Below are 13,441 nucleotides of genomic sequence, written 5' to 3' on the forward strand. Positions count from 1 at the left end.
TCATGGCTTCTAACCAGAATGGATACCTCCTGCACAACCTTTGTTCATCTGCCCACCACCTGCCTTAAGTGCCACATAAGTAGTTCACAGGCATTGTTTTGGCCCTCTGGGTAGGGGGTGAATTTCATCGAGTCCTCATGCTAAAAAATCTGAGATTCTTTTTTTAATTGATGCAAATGTCCAGTTAATTGAACTTCTTGTGGGCAGGGAGTTCCAAATACACAAAACTCAAGTTTTGCCTTCAAAACTATGCATTATCAGATGGGGGAAAGTGCTTCTCTACATTGAACAGCTATGGGGGATTTCCAGCATGACTTAGAGAATAAGGTAAAATTACACAAGAGCAAGGATGGCCCTGTGAAGGCATAGCACTGGATATCAGAAGACCTGGGCTGTATTCCCAACTTCCTGGCGACCTTGGGTAAGTCATTTAGTCCCTGATCCAGCTCCCATTGAAGTCAAAGGGAGTCTTAGCTATTAGGCCAACATTTTCAAACTGGGGTGCATAAACCCATATTTCCTGTCATTAATTATAGAAAGGATTTTAGGTGCAATTGTCCTAAATTGCACCTAAATAAGTGGCTTGGTTTTCAGAGTTGCTGAGTACCTACAAGCTCAATGGCAATTGTGGGCTCTCAGCACCCCTCAGGATCAGAACAGTAATCTCTCTATATCTCACTTTCTTCATCTGTAAAATCAGGCCAGGCCTGCTTCACAGCAGAGTTGAAGCTAATCATTAATGTTTGAAAGGCCTTTGAGATCCTCAGGTGGAAGGTGCTAAAGATGATACATCTATTCAGGTCCTACCATCTGATTTTATGCCATTTATTACACACTTAATTTACGCCGCTGCACAGTCCCACTTCGCCCTGGTGGAATTAATGAGGAAGAAATCATTTTGACGTGCTAAACCCTAAAATGAAGCCCACTAACTCATTTTTAATCCTCCATTAAGATGGCATTCTATCAGTCAAGTCTTTTTATGAAAGCTGTTTATGGGATGTATTCATTATTTGTCTAAAACTTAAACATGCTCTAATCATTCTCTGTTTCATGTAGTGTTTTACTCCCTAAGGAAGTTATTTCTGATTTTTTTTATTAACCCAAAGCTTACTATAAAAATTTGCTGTCTAAAATTTCTATCGTAAATAGAAAATGTCATTTTTTCTATGCATTTTCTTTAAAATTGTTCTAATAGCAGATATCAAGAGATTTCAAATACACACACATTACCACAGTAATGCATACTTTATTAGCAAACAGTATTAATACTGTTTATATTTAATCTTATTTGTGAACAAGCATATTGTAAGTATGAAATCAGTTTATGGAGGGGATGGTATGATGGGATAGCCTAATTTTGGCAATTAATTGATCTTTGACTATTAGTGGTAAATATGCCCAATGGCCCGTGATGGGACACTAGATAGGGTGGGATCTGAGTTACTACAGATAATTCTTTCCTGGGTGTCTGGCTGGTGAGTCTTGCCCATATGCTCATAGCTGATCGCCATATTTGGGGTCGGGAAGGAATTTTCCTCCAGGGCAGGTTGGCAGAGGCCCTGCGGATTTTTCACCACCTTCTGCAGCGTGGGGCCCGGGTCACTTGCTGGAGGATTCTCTGCACCTTGAAGTCTTTAAACCACAATTTGAGGACTTCAGTAGCTCAGACATAGGTCAGGAGTTTGTTACAGAAGTGGGTGGGTGAGATTCTGTGGCCTGTGTTGTGCAGGAGGTGAGACTAGACGATCATAATGGTCCCTTCTGACCTTCGAGTCTATGAGTTAACCATGTCCAACAGTTTTAGTCTGTGGTTTTATTTATTTAAAGTTCGTTGTGTGAAAGTAAAAAGAGAATAATAATAATCCAAAATACACATCTTTAGAAAATAAAATGTGTTCTTAACATATGTTTCAGTATCCTTTCTCCTCCCTACCCCTTCCAACTCTGTTTTCAGTGAATGACTGGTGTGGGATTGCAATAATTAAAATCTTGCTTTCCATTTTTTCTCCATTTTTGGATAACAGGAGTATTTCTCCATGGTATAAATGGTGGTGGTTTTAGAAATATGTGCTGCTCTCAAAATCCTGCCTAGATGGCAGTGTGCACCCATCTAACCTACGTTCAAGGATGAGTGCCATTAAAAGTATATGTACTAGTAAAAATGTGCAATCATGGACTGAAAGGGAGGATGTATACTGTATGTACAAATACAACACGTCACACTAAATCCGTCAACAAGAAATCTAATGTCAAATAAATCAGGGTTATTAACTATTACCTTGTCTCCTAAATGTTTGAGGAGAAAGTAAGATTTTTAGAGTAATCAAAAAAATCTTATTCATTTCAGCATTCAGCAGGGGGACCCATTTACTTCTCATCTCATCCACTTACATAATCTAAATTGTCCTATACTTTTTAACCTACAAACAGTACATACCAGATGCAAGAAATAAAAAGAGGAAAACTCTCTCATGATTTACACAAAGCAATAGGCCTTTTACTGACAGTACGTGTATCCAGAACACAACCTAGGAAGCTGCTGTCATTCTTTCTGATCTTTGTCCAAAAATGACCGATTTAATACAAATTACCATAAAGTACTAACATCCAGAATGGAACTCCAAGATATTGTTATGATATACCCTGAGATTATAATAGCATTACATTGTGTTTTCATTTATAAACTATTTTAGATTCCCATTGTTAGAGATATTTAAAACTAGCACTAGTAACTTTTTAGAAGAACTGCAGTAGGTCCTGAGGGATGGACTTGAATAGAAATAAGAAATTACAGTAGCTGCACAAACCCACTAAATCCAGACCAAGGAGCTGACACATTCATATCTACTTATCTAACTGGTGGTACCAGAGCAACTTCAGTGGGACTCCATAGAATGACAGCTATATACTCATTACTAAAGATCTAATTCAACTCCCATTGAAGTCCATTGCAGTCTCTCCCTTGGAGCTGAAGGAGCTCAAAGTGTTTGCAGGATTGAACCTAAAATCTATGGAGCTTCTTAGCTACGAAGGCCAAATAGCTGCTTAAGAAGAGTGGTGTCTACCGTGCACTGGTATATTGTGGAAGGTCAGCACTAGACAAATAACACCAGGTGCAGGAACTGAAAGATTCTGTTGGGAAAGCTCATGGGAATTGTTATCTGGGTGACTCAGAGAGCACAGTGAGCATGATGTGTTCAATACAAAATAAACTGATGCCGTTTTTAAGCTCTCTCAGCTCAATAGATCTGAAATAAGGATATGATTCCTCTGCAGCTCCATTCCTGCTCAGGTGTTCCTAATTTCAGTTAGGTATCAGAGACACATATCTGACCAAAATATAATCAAGAGTTGTAATTAACCAGGGTTCAGATAACCAAGACTGATTATATGTTTTCTTCTGAGTTTATATGAGGTTCATTAATACAGCCCTAAATTTTCAAATTCAAGCACTCAAAATTCAGGTAAGTACAAAAGGTGTCTCATTCATCATTAAATCTGAGTCTGTGATACGTTTTGAAGGAGAGGAAGAGTAGTCTTGTGGCTAGATGCACTGGACTACGTGAAGAGATTTGAGTTCTAACACAGACTTCATGTGTGACTTTGGGCAAGTCCTTTAAGATGAAATCCTGGCTTCATTAAAGTCAATGGAAAAACTCTGTCTGTGCAGATTGTAAGGTCATTGGGGCTTAGACTGTCTTACTATGTGTATAGCCAAATAAGGCCCCAATTCCTGTTATTGTTTCCCTTGTTTAAAAAAAAAAAACCTTAATATATTACCCTGAACTAATCTCCAGTATTAATATATTTGCATAGTAAATCATTCTTTAGTTTACAACTTGAATATTGAATGAATACTAGAGTTGTTTTTGTTGTTTGGATTTGCTGCTGTTTTTGCTGAAATAAATTAAGAAATTATCAGTCGGCCAACCTAACTGTATTCAATTCGGGTTAAGAACTGATGTTTATTTGTGTTAATGTAGGCTGGTAAGTTCTAAACATTCAGGCTCTTGGAGCTAGGGATGTGATTCCCAGCATGCATAGACATACTCATGCTAGCTCTCATTGAGCTAGAATGCTAAAAATAGTGTAGCCACAGTAGCACAGGCAGCAGCAAGCGGAAGGACATGCTAGCTGCCCCACAGGATCCAAGCAGGTTTGCACTTGGGGTGACTAGCCTATGCTGTTGCTTCCTCCTGCTGGCGCTATTGTGGCTTCACTACTATTGTTAGAATGCTAGCTTGATGAGAGATAGCGTCTGTATGTCTACGTGAGCTGGGAATTACACCGCTGGCTCCAAGTGTAGACATAACCTTAGAGCAATATGACACCAGTTTTTAAACAGGACTGCCCATTGATTTCAATATGGCCAATAAGACACTTTTATGCAATCGTGAGATTATTTCTATTTACTTGTACTTTGTGTGACACTTCATTTACTTGCAACTGAGCACTTGTTGAAATCATAAAGTATGAATTTATTGTGCCAGTAGGCTGTATAGTTCTCTAGTTGCTAATAAGGAGTTTAGTGTATTCAGGCCAGATGTTCCTCATTTTCTGCACTCTAGAGGAAATGGAAAAGGAGGACAGACACAGATATGGAAGCCAGGAAAAGGTATTTCCACTGTTAGGATTTCTCTTCTTTTTCCTGACATCTGGAAATAGAGATTTATTTTTCCCTCCTTCACTCCATGACACACTGTATCCTGAAGAATAGGAAATTGCTGGACTGGGGCATCCTTCTTACGCCTTCCAATAAGAGGCCAATAGAGAGAACAACAGGCAAGGAATCTTCTTCCATCTCTTGACAAAGGCCAGAAAAGGGGGTGCCAAACAAGCGATATTTTGCCTCTTCCCTTAGAGGCCTAAGAAAAGAGTTTAGGACCTCAGTAGAAAAGGGGCACAAAGTTGGACATCTAATCTTCCACTCAGGAGGCTGGAAAAAAATGTAGCAGCCCAGCCCTGGAGTTGTCTCCAGTGTCCACGGCCAGCCCAAGCAGAGAGATTTGTGCATTGGTTACTGCTCCTTTGCCATTTCAAACCAATGCAGTTGTGCAATGATGGCAGCAGACTCCAGAGACCGGCAATGAAGAGCCACAACTTAGGTTTGAAGAGAGACTGGGAGTGGATGGGTCATTACACAAAGTAAAACTATTTCCCCATGTTTATTCCCACCCCCCACTGTTCCTCAGACGTTCTTGTCAACTGCTGGAAATGGCCCACCTTGATTATCACTACAAAAGATTCCCCCTTCCCCCACCCCCACTCTCCTGCTGGTAATAGCTCACTTTAAGTGATCACTCTCATTACAGTTTTCAGAGTAGCAGCCATGTTAGTCTGTATCTGCAAAAAGAAAAGGCGTTCTAGTGGCACCTTAGAGACTAATCAATTTATTTGAACATAAGCTTTCGTGAGCTACAGCTCAGCTCACTTCATCGGATGAAGTGAGCTGTAGCTCACGAAAGCTTATGCTCAAATAAATTGGTTAGTCTCTAAGGTGCCACAAGTACTCCTTTTCTTCTTGGTTTTCCAAAAAGCATTCCCCATTGTAAAAGTGCTTGAACTGTATTTGAATTTAGGCAAAAGAACGCTGCCTTTCAGCTGTCATGCTGGTGCAACTGAGCAGCAGGCATGAAGCATAATGCCAGGAAGGGTGCTGCTTTTCCACAAACGGTTGAAGGAAGGGACTCCAGTGTGTTGCAATAGTAACCTTTGCTGGGGCAAGCCATGGCAGCACATGCAAATCTCCAGTCAACTTGCAGACCGCCCAGTGCCCTTTCTATGATCCAGAAAACAGTTCAATACTTACACATTGAACAGTTCAATACTTGATAGACGATCAGCAAGAACCATAGGAAATAGGCTAATGCAGGAACTAGGATAGTCTTTATCTTAACCAGCTCAGAGACCTGGGTTTGTCTGGGTTCCTGCTTTCATGTCTAGTTGAAATGACCTGAATGGCTTTTGTTCACTATTGTTTAGGTGAGACTGTTGGGAGAGCATCATTTATTACGGTGTCCTGCACCTGTGCCACACACCAACATTTGCTTTTGTCACCTGCATTCTGCATCAGCTGATTACCTGTTCAAGATTACAGCTACCTCTTGTAAGGTATGTGGCTTTCACATCCAGTGTGACCATGGGGCTGCAATGACCTTTTGCTATAATGTCTGCTGGTATGTCAGTTCACATGGGTGCCCTCTAAGCAGAAAAGGAAGAGCAACAAGGCACTAGAACAGAGTAGCTGGTCATTGTTGCAAAGTGCATATTTGAGTGGCTTATTGCTATTAGAATGTGGTTTATTAATTTTGCATTTCATTCAAAGAAAAATTTTGTGTGTGAGAGGTGGGTCAGGGAGTGGGAAGAGTATAATGCAAATATCATTCCACTATAGCAAGTGTCTCTAACAAGAGGATGAGGAAAAATAATAAATTAAGATTTCTCTCCTTTGAATAGATTTCTTGTTGGTTGATTTTTTTGATGTCTCTGATTTCATAAGTTTCTCGTCCCCAGAAGGTCAGCAACCAGTTCAGCAGCAGATTTTGGTCCAATGGTCAAATTTTTAACTCACTTGCTTTTTACAAAAACACAAACATTGAATATTGACCAGCTCCCTATTTAGCTTTTCATTAGCCTTTGAGTTAAAAGTGGTTGAAAGGTCAACAAACCACTGCTGAAATGTCAGCCTCATAGTTTGGGGGTCGCAGATGGTTTAACATGATCACTTCTTCCTTCAGCCCCTCACTTTTCCCCCTCCCCAGTCACCAGCCAGCACCCTCATGCACAAAGAGTGCCTTATCCTTACCCCTCCATGCCCATTTACCTTAGTGGATGTAGGGATTCTTTATGAGCGTTCAGTTTATGTGGTCCCAGCTGTGCACTGTATGTGATATTATCCAAAGATCTAACAGGCCACCCAGAATATGGCTTTGTGTCCACAACCTGACTACTATATATGCACTGTAAACGTACACTGAGTACTCCTTTGGGAAGGAGCACCGTACCACAGCCAAGTTAGTCTACAGTGGAGAACTTATGGTTATTCACCATTCAGTAAGTGTTTTGCCATTTGCTTCAATGGGAGCAGAATCAAGCCCTTAGATACTATGGTGATATGTGCTATGCACAACCCTAATATAGATTAGAACAAGTTTGTCCCATTTTGGCACCACCCGCTATCTCTAAGTTGGTGCCTGTTACAGTTCCTGCAAATGCCAGAAAGTTCAGCAGTTGTGGTGTGGGAATTGCACACAGTCTGGTAAAAGTAGTGAAATGGTTAAAATTCCTGCCCAAGTTCAACAGTTTGGTATCACTGTTGAAGTCAGCTGAGTTAGTCATTTGTTGAATTCCTGACTGAGGTCAATGGAGTTACCCTAGGGATGAATTTGGCTCCTCATGTTTGAAGTTTAGGGGCAAGGAAAGTAATATTGTTTGAAATGAATTTAGTGGAGATTGCTAAATGATAACTAGCTCTTTGTTTTAGGTGTTTCTTGTTGATGTGTTCTTAACATCATCAATATTCTTAGAAATATTTCTATATACTTCTACAAACATCCATTATTGTAATATTATTGTAAGTGGGTCTTTTGGATTTATTGCTTATTTTTTAATCATTGCCTGTAGTAAAATTAAAGATTTCTTAGTTCTTTTATTACTTATTGATGAAACTCTCTAATCCTTTTATTAACCCTGGGTACCATGCTGAGCAGGCCTCTCTGAAATCTCTTGGATAAATTGAGTTATGGATGCTAAGAATTCCAATTAGTTGCTGGGATACTTTAAAGCCTTACTCTGTTTCTTAGAATTAAAGTGTCAGCTTTATTATTCTCTGTACAGTAGGCCTGGAGACTGTCAGAGTTTCCAAGTTAATCACCTTGTTAGTACCTTGGATGTGAAGCATGGCCAGGGGATTTACAATCTGTGATGAAATGGAGATATTAACTTGGTTGCAGTCAACAAGTGCCATAGTGATAGTGCCTGAATCAGCGTATGACTTCTGAATGTTTTGTATTAAATGAGAAATTCATGGGGTCCAACCGTGAGCAACTTACTCAAGGAAAATTAAATAGGAATTTTTGCCTGAGTAAAGAGTTCGGGATTGGGCCATTGCCATGAGCCAAATGCCGTACTCCACTGATCATGGACAAAGCGTACTCTTTGGCCTTAACTTTCTTGCTAACGTATTACGTTTCAGTATTGGCCCATTAACTTCAAATGGTCCACGCGCACTAAACAGATTGGACCACTGAAGATTCCAGGCTGTCACTTCTACATAAAGACAACTTTTCATTCCAGTTCAGTATAACCCCCTGTGTGGGTGGCAGCCATTTCAAATTCTCCAGATTTGCTGTTCCTCTTGCCGCAATCAGATATGAGTGCCCACACGGGAAATGGTTACGTTTTCTTCTGCTCTGAAATGGAGATTCCCTTTTTTTGCAATTCAGCAGCTGTGCCCTGAATGAAACAGATCAATGTTGGTTATGCATCATATGTTTCTGAGGCGGTGTCCAAAGTTTGCACTAAAACTGGGAAGGTCCTGGATGACACTGAACTCAATTGTGAGTCAAAGCAGAACAATATATACTTATGTATGTACTCTTCATTTTTGACCAAAGAATTTACTAACAAATTTAGAACATTGCATTTATAATACAAGACCCAGCCAACCGAAGTAGAGAGAATGTATAAAGCATATCTACAGTAAGATTATTACTGACTCTGTGTGTGTATAATATATGTAGAGAGAAAACATATTCTCAGTATACCAGATATTCCATTGTTTAAACATCCTGGGCCAAATTCATCCCTGGTCTAAGTACATTGAAGGCACTGTCTATAGTAAGTCAGCTTTGCATTGTCTCATTATCTGAAATGAGATGTTCAGCAACAAGGAGGTGACAAAACATGGGAAAGCCTGTAAATCATAAACTACAAAGCTATTAAATGTAGCTATTATCAACCCCAGGACTTGCAACAAAAGCCGTTTTATTCAGACAAGGAAATGCACTTGGGCATAACTTTAAATAATACGTCTGAAGAAGACTCTCAAATTCTATATAATTTGAGATAATTAAATGTAGTTATTTCATCGTACTACCATTTACTGCTTTGCCTCTTATGCCTACAATTTTGATATTCATCATGCATTTGAATGGTTTATTTCAGTGAAAGCTAACCCACATTTGCAGGGTGCAGATTGTAATTATCTTATTCCAAAAACCAGACACAATCCTCTCGATTGTCCGTTTGTCTAGTCAGCTCAAATCTTGGGCTGAGAAAGATTCAGAGCACTTCAACCACAGACACATACAGGTGAATTAAAAATTGTGTTAAAGTAGTGTGGAGCCCAGGCCCCTCAGCTGGGTTTGTATTTTAAGGAATTTGTTCATCAATTTCCATGTTTACTTTGCTTCCTCTGCCCCTGCATAACTATAACTCTGCCTCTTGACTATAAAGTTATGGGGATTATGTGATTCCGTGAGGAAAAATTCTTTTGATCAGCCTGAATAGAAGAAAAAGTCCTGGAAACCACTCTCTGTCCTGGCTGTTGTACTCAAAGCAAAGAGCATGTAAGAATCCAATTATCACGGGGCTGAGATGCACTGACTGATCCAAAGAGCAAGCAGATGCAGGGACAGATTCTCAACCCTGCTTCGCTCCCCTTGGGTTGCTAAGGCAGCACAAAGTGAGCGGAGATGGCCCAGATCCACCTCGCTGGGCATTCCCCTGATGTAGGGAATAGTCAGCGCTTACCAGTGGTGTAGTGGTAAAAAAAACAAGTGGATAAACTAACCTAAACTAAACTTCATATTCTCCAAATGAGAAGGGGATAAACTCTGTTTACTTTTGACTAAAGTAGACTTTTACACCAGGCTTCCAGCAGCCCTGTGACGGGGTGTACCTGGCCCTTCGTGTCCCCCTGCTGGAGGCCCTGAGGTACTACTATAACCTGCCCCAGGCAGGAACAGCAAAGGTGGGTCCTTCAGGGCTGCCTAGAAAGGCAGCACAGAAGCATCCAATCAGAACCCAGCAAGCACAGATGAAAGGAGCTGCAGGGCCTGAGCAGGTCAGTTCCTGGCTGGTCTGGAGAGACAAGGAAGAAAGGGTGCTTCTCTCTGGCCAAAGGGGGTTTGACGGGGGATGCATTTGCTAAATCTAGGAGCAAGAGGCCCTGAGAGCTCTAAGGCCTGGTCTACACTTGTGTGGGGGGGAATCGATCTAAGTTACGCAACTTCAGCTACGTGAATAACGTAGCTGAAGTTGACGTACTTATAGCTAGTCACCGCGGTGTCTTCACTGCGGCGAGTCGACAGCAGACGCTCCCCTGTTGACTCCGCCTGCGCCGCTTGCTCCAGTGGAGTACCTGAGTCGATGGGAGAGTGCTTGGTGGTCGATTTATCGCGTCTAGACTAGATATGATAAATCGACCCCCACTGGATCGATAGCTACCCGTCGGTCTAGCGGGTAATGTAGACAAGCCCTATCCCTAAGGTAATGACTGGAGGTACAGAGACTGGGTGAGAAGAGGCCCGGGGAAGGTAGCAGCAACTAAATGAAAGGATTGAAGGAAGTGGTACATGGCTGCTGTGTATAGGGTCCCTCAGCTGGAACCTGGAGTAGTGGGTGGACCCAGGTTCTCCCACCAGCCCGTAGCAAAGTGGCCTGAGCCCCAAGAAGGGGAGACAAGGGCCCGTGGAAAGGGCTGGATTTAAAGGGTCCAGTGATGGGGCTGAAGACCCTTGTGGGCAGAGATTTTGGTGAACTCTTTGCTACCCTGCAAGGGGTCCATTTTTTACTGGGTCATTTGGCCATAGGGCTGAGCCACCAAAGACCCACCTAATGAGGTCAGCAACCTACAGGAGGTGCTAGAAGCAGGAAAAGAGATTGCAGCACCACACCCATCTAATAGGAGGAGGCACTCAAGCTTCCTGTCACTAGCCCCTGATGCAAGGAGCAAGGTGAGGGGCTGGGAAGGGCATATCTGGCAGGAAGTGGGTGGCTGGAGGATGATACACTAAATTATGCTCAGTGGGTTGTCAGCTGGTGGAAATTAGAGTAAACTCTAGGCTGTTCTAACTGCACTGGGACCAGGAACTGAGCAGAGAATCAGAGAGCAGTAACTAACTTACTGAAGCTTCTTCCCAACACCTGCATTACAGAAGTGAAATCTTGGCAGAGCGCAGAACTTGGCCATTGCAGAAGGCAAGGTCAAGAGAAAGGGTGGGATCCCCTAGAATGATGAAAATAAAAATGTACCCATTATTATGATTATTATTATGATTATTATTATTTTATTTATTATTTATTAATTTGTATTTTGGTATTGTGTAGAGGCCCCAAGTCTTTGTGCAGTCACCAGTATTCAGATATGCCAAGTGCAGATGTTAGCTTTGCTTTATTTCAAAGATCCTGAAGCAGAATTACATTACAGGTATGTCTACGCTGCACCCCACTGACGGTGGTGTGTAGAGCACATGTAGCTAAACGTCACAATGAAAAGCTGGGGGAAAGCTGCTGGGAACTTTTCCTGTTGCCTCCTGATGCCCGAGTGTTTTCCTGTTGTGGGCAAAGGCTCCAGTCGCAGGAAGCTGCCAGAGCCTTTCCCCATTGCCTTTCCTTGCTGCTGGAGCCTCTCCCTGTGGCAGAGAAAGAGTCTGGCAGTGGGAAGACAGTGAGGCACTTCATGCTAAAAATAGCAGTGTAGATGGGGTGGCACTGGTTGGGCATGTAGAGAGCCACACAGGGTACATATGCATAGGTTCTGGCCTGTCTTTACTCACCTAAGCTGTGATTCTCTGTCTACACTGCTATTTATACCTCTGCTAGGGAGCATGTATGTACTCTACACACTGCTGTATGGAGAGTGTTGCATAAATGTACTCTATATGGGTGAAATCCTGGACCAGTGAAGCTAATGAAAGTTTTGCCATTGACTTCACTAGGGCCAGGATTTCATCTTACCTATTTAGGTTGCATCACTCTGGGTATTAATCTGTAGCACAGTAGAACATGTACTCGCTGTGGGGCTAAATCCTGTCCCTTGCAACACGCCCAAATATCTGGCCTTGGCTCAGGAGGTTTCCATGAAGTGTGGGGACGAAGGAATTGTCCCTTCACACCCTGGAGCAGGAGTAGAATGCACTCTGACTGCAATGACGAAATAGCTCAAACGGCTGCTGTGTCCCACAGTTCATAGGAGCAGATCCACAGTCCTGCCCCTGTTCCTTCTCAGTTCTGCTGTGCAGGGATTTTCAGAAAAGCCTGGCCGGGGGGCGCAACTGAGGCTGACTTCCTGCCCCCCATACAGGGTCTCCAAATCCCACTTTCCGGTGCCATGGAACTACATTCCTTCTGCTGCACTGGTACCTCCACTGTTGCGGAGGCTGAGGCAGGACTTCCCAGTCTAAGGTGAAAAGCTATACTTTATACACCTGTAGATTAGTGATACAGGTACTTTATGTTACTCGTGGAGTGCCATAAAAGTACCTGGTGTTTCACAGAACCCACACAGAGACCAGGCCCTTGCCTTTAGGAGCTTGCACTCTAAGACAGTGGTTCTCAAGCAGGGGTAAGCATGCCCCTGGGGGTACGCAGAGGTCTTCCAGGTGATACATCAGCTCATTTAGATATTTGCCTAGTTTTACAACAGGCTACATAAAAAAGCACTAGTGCAGTGCGTGCAAACTAAAATTTCATACAGACAATGACTTGTTTATACTGCTCTATATACAATACACTGAAATGTAAGTACAATATTTATATTCCTATTGATTTATTTTATAATTATAAGGTAAAAATGATAACATAAGCAATTTTTCAGTAACAGTGTATTATGACACTTCTGTATTTTTATGTCTGATTTTCTAAGCAAGTAGCTTTTAAGTGAGGTATCACCTGAGGGGCACGCAAGACAAATCAGACTCCTGAAAGGGGTACAGTAGAATGGAAAGGTTGAGAGCCACTGGTCTAAGACGACAACAGAGATGTGCTGGAGGGGGAATCGCTAAAGTTCTGCCGTTCATGTCCACGAAAGGCTGGGATGAGTTTAGTGAGCTGTAGCTCATGAAAGCTCATGCTCACATAAATTGGTTAGTCTCTAAGGTGCCACAAGTACTCCTTTTCTTTTTGCGAATACAGACTAACACGGCTGTTACTCTGAAACCTTTCCTACCAGTGTTAGAGGTAGGTTCTCCTCTGGATATGGGTAGCTCGCACCCTTAAAAGGTTTTTAATTCCACTCCTTGTTTTGGTGTCTGCAAGTTTGACCATGCTATATTTTCATTAGCTCAGTATCGTGTTCCAGGGACAGCATATAAATATTTCTAAGAAAGTTCAGCTTAATATATGTGCAGCCTCTTTCTTTGCTTATTGTTCTGAGAAAGCATTGTTTAAATGGGAAAAGCAACAAATAGATTTCCCCAGAGTGTCTCGCTCACAG

This window comes from Eretmochelys imbricata, chromosome 3 (assembly GCF_965152235.1).
Source record: "Eretmochelys imbricata isolate rEreImb1 chromosome 3, rEreImb1.hap1, whole genome shotgun sequence".
NCBI lineage: Eukaryota > Metazoa > Chordata > Testudines > Cheloniidae > Eretmochelys > Eretmochelys imbricata.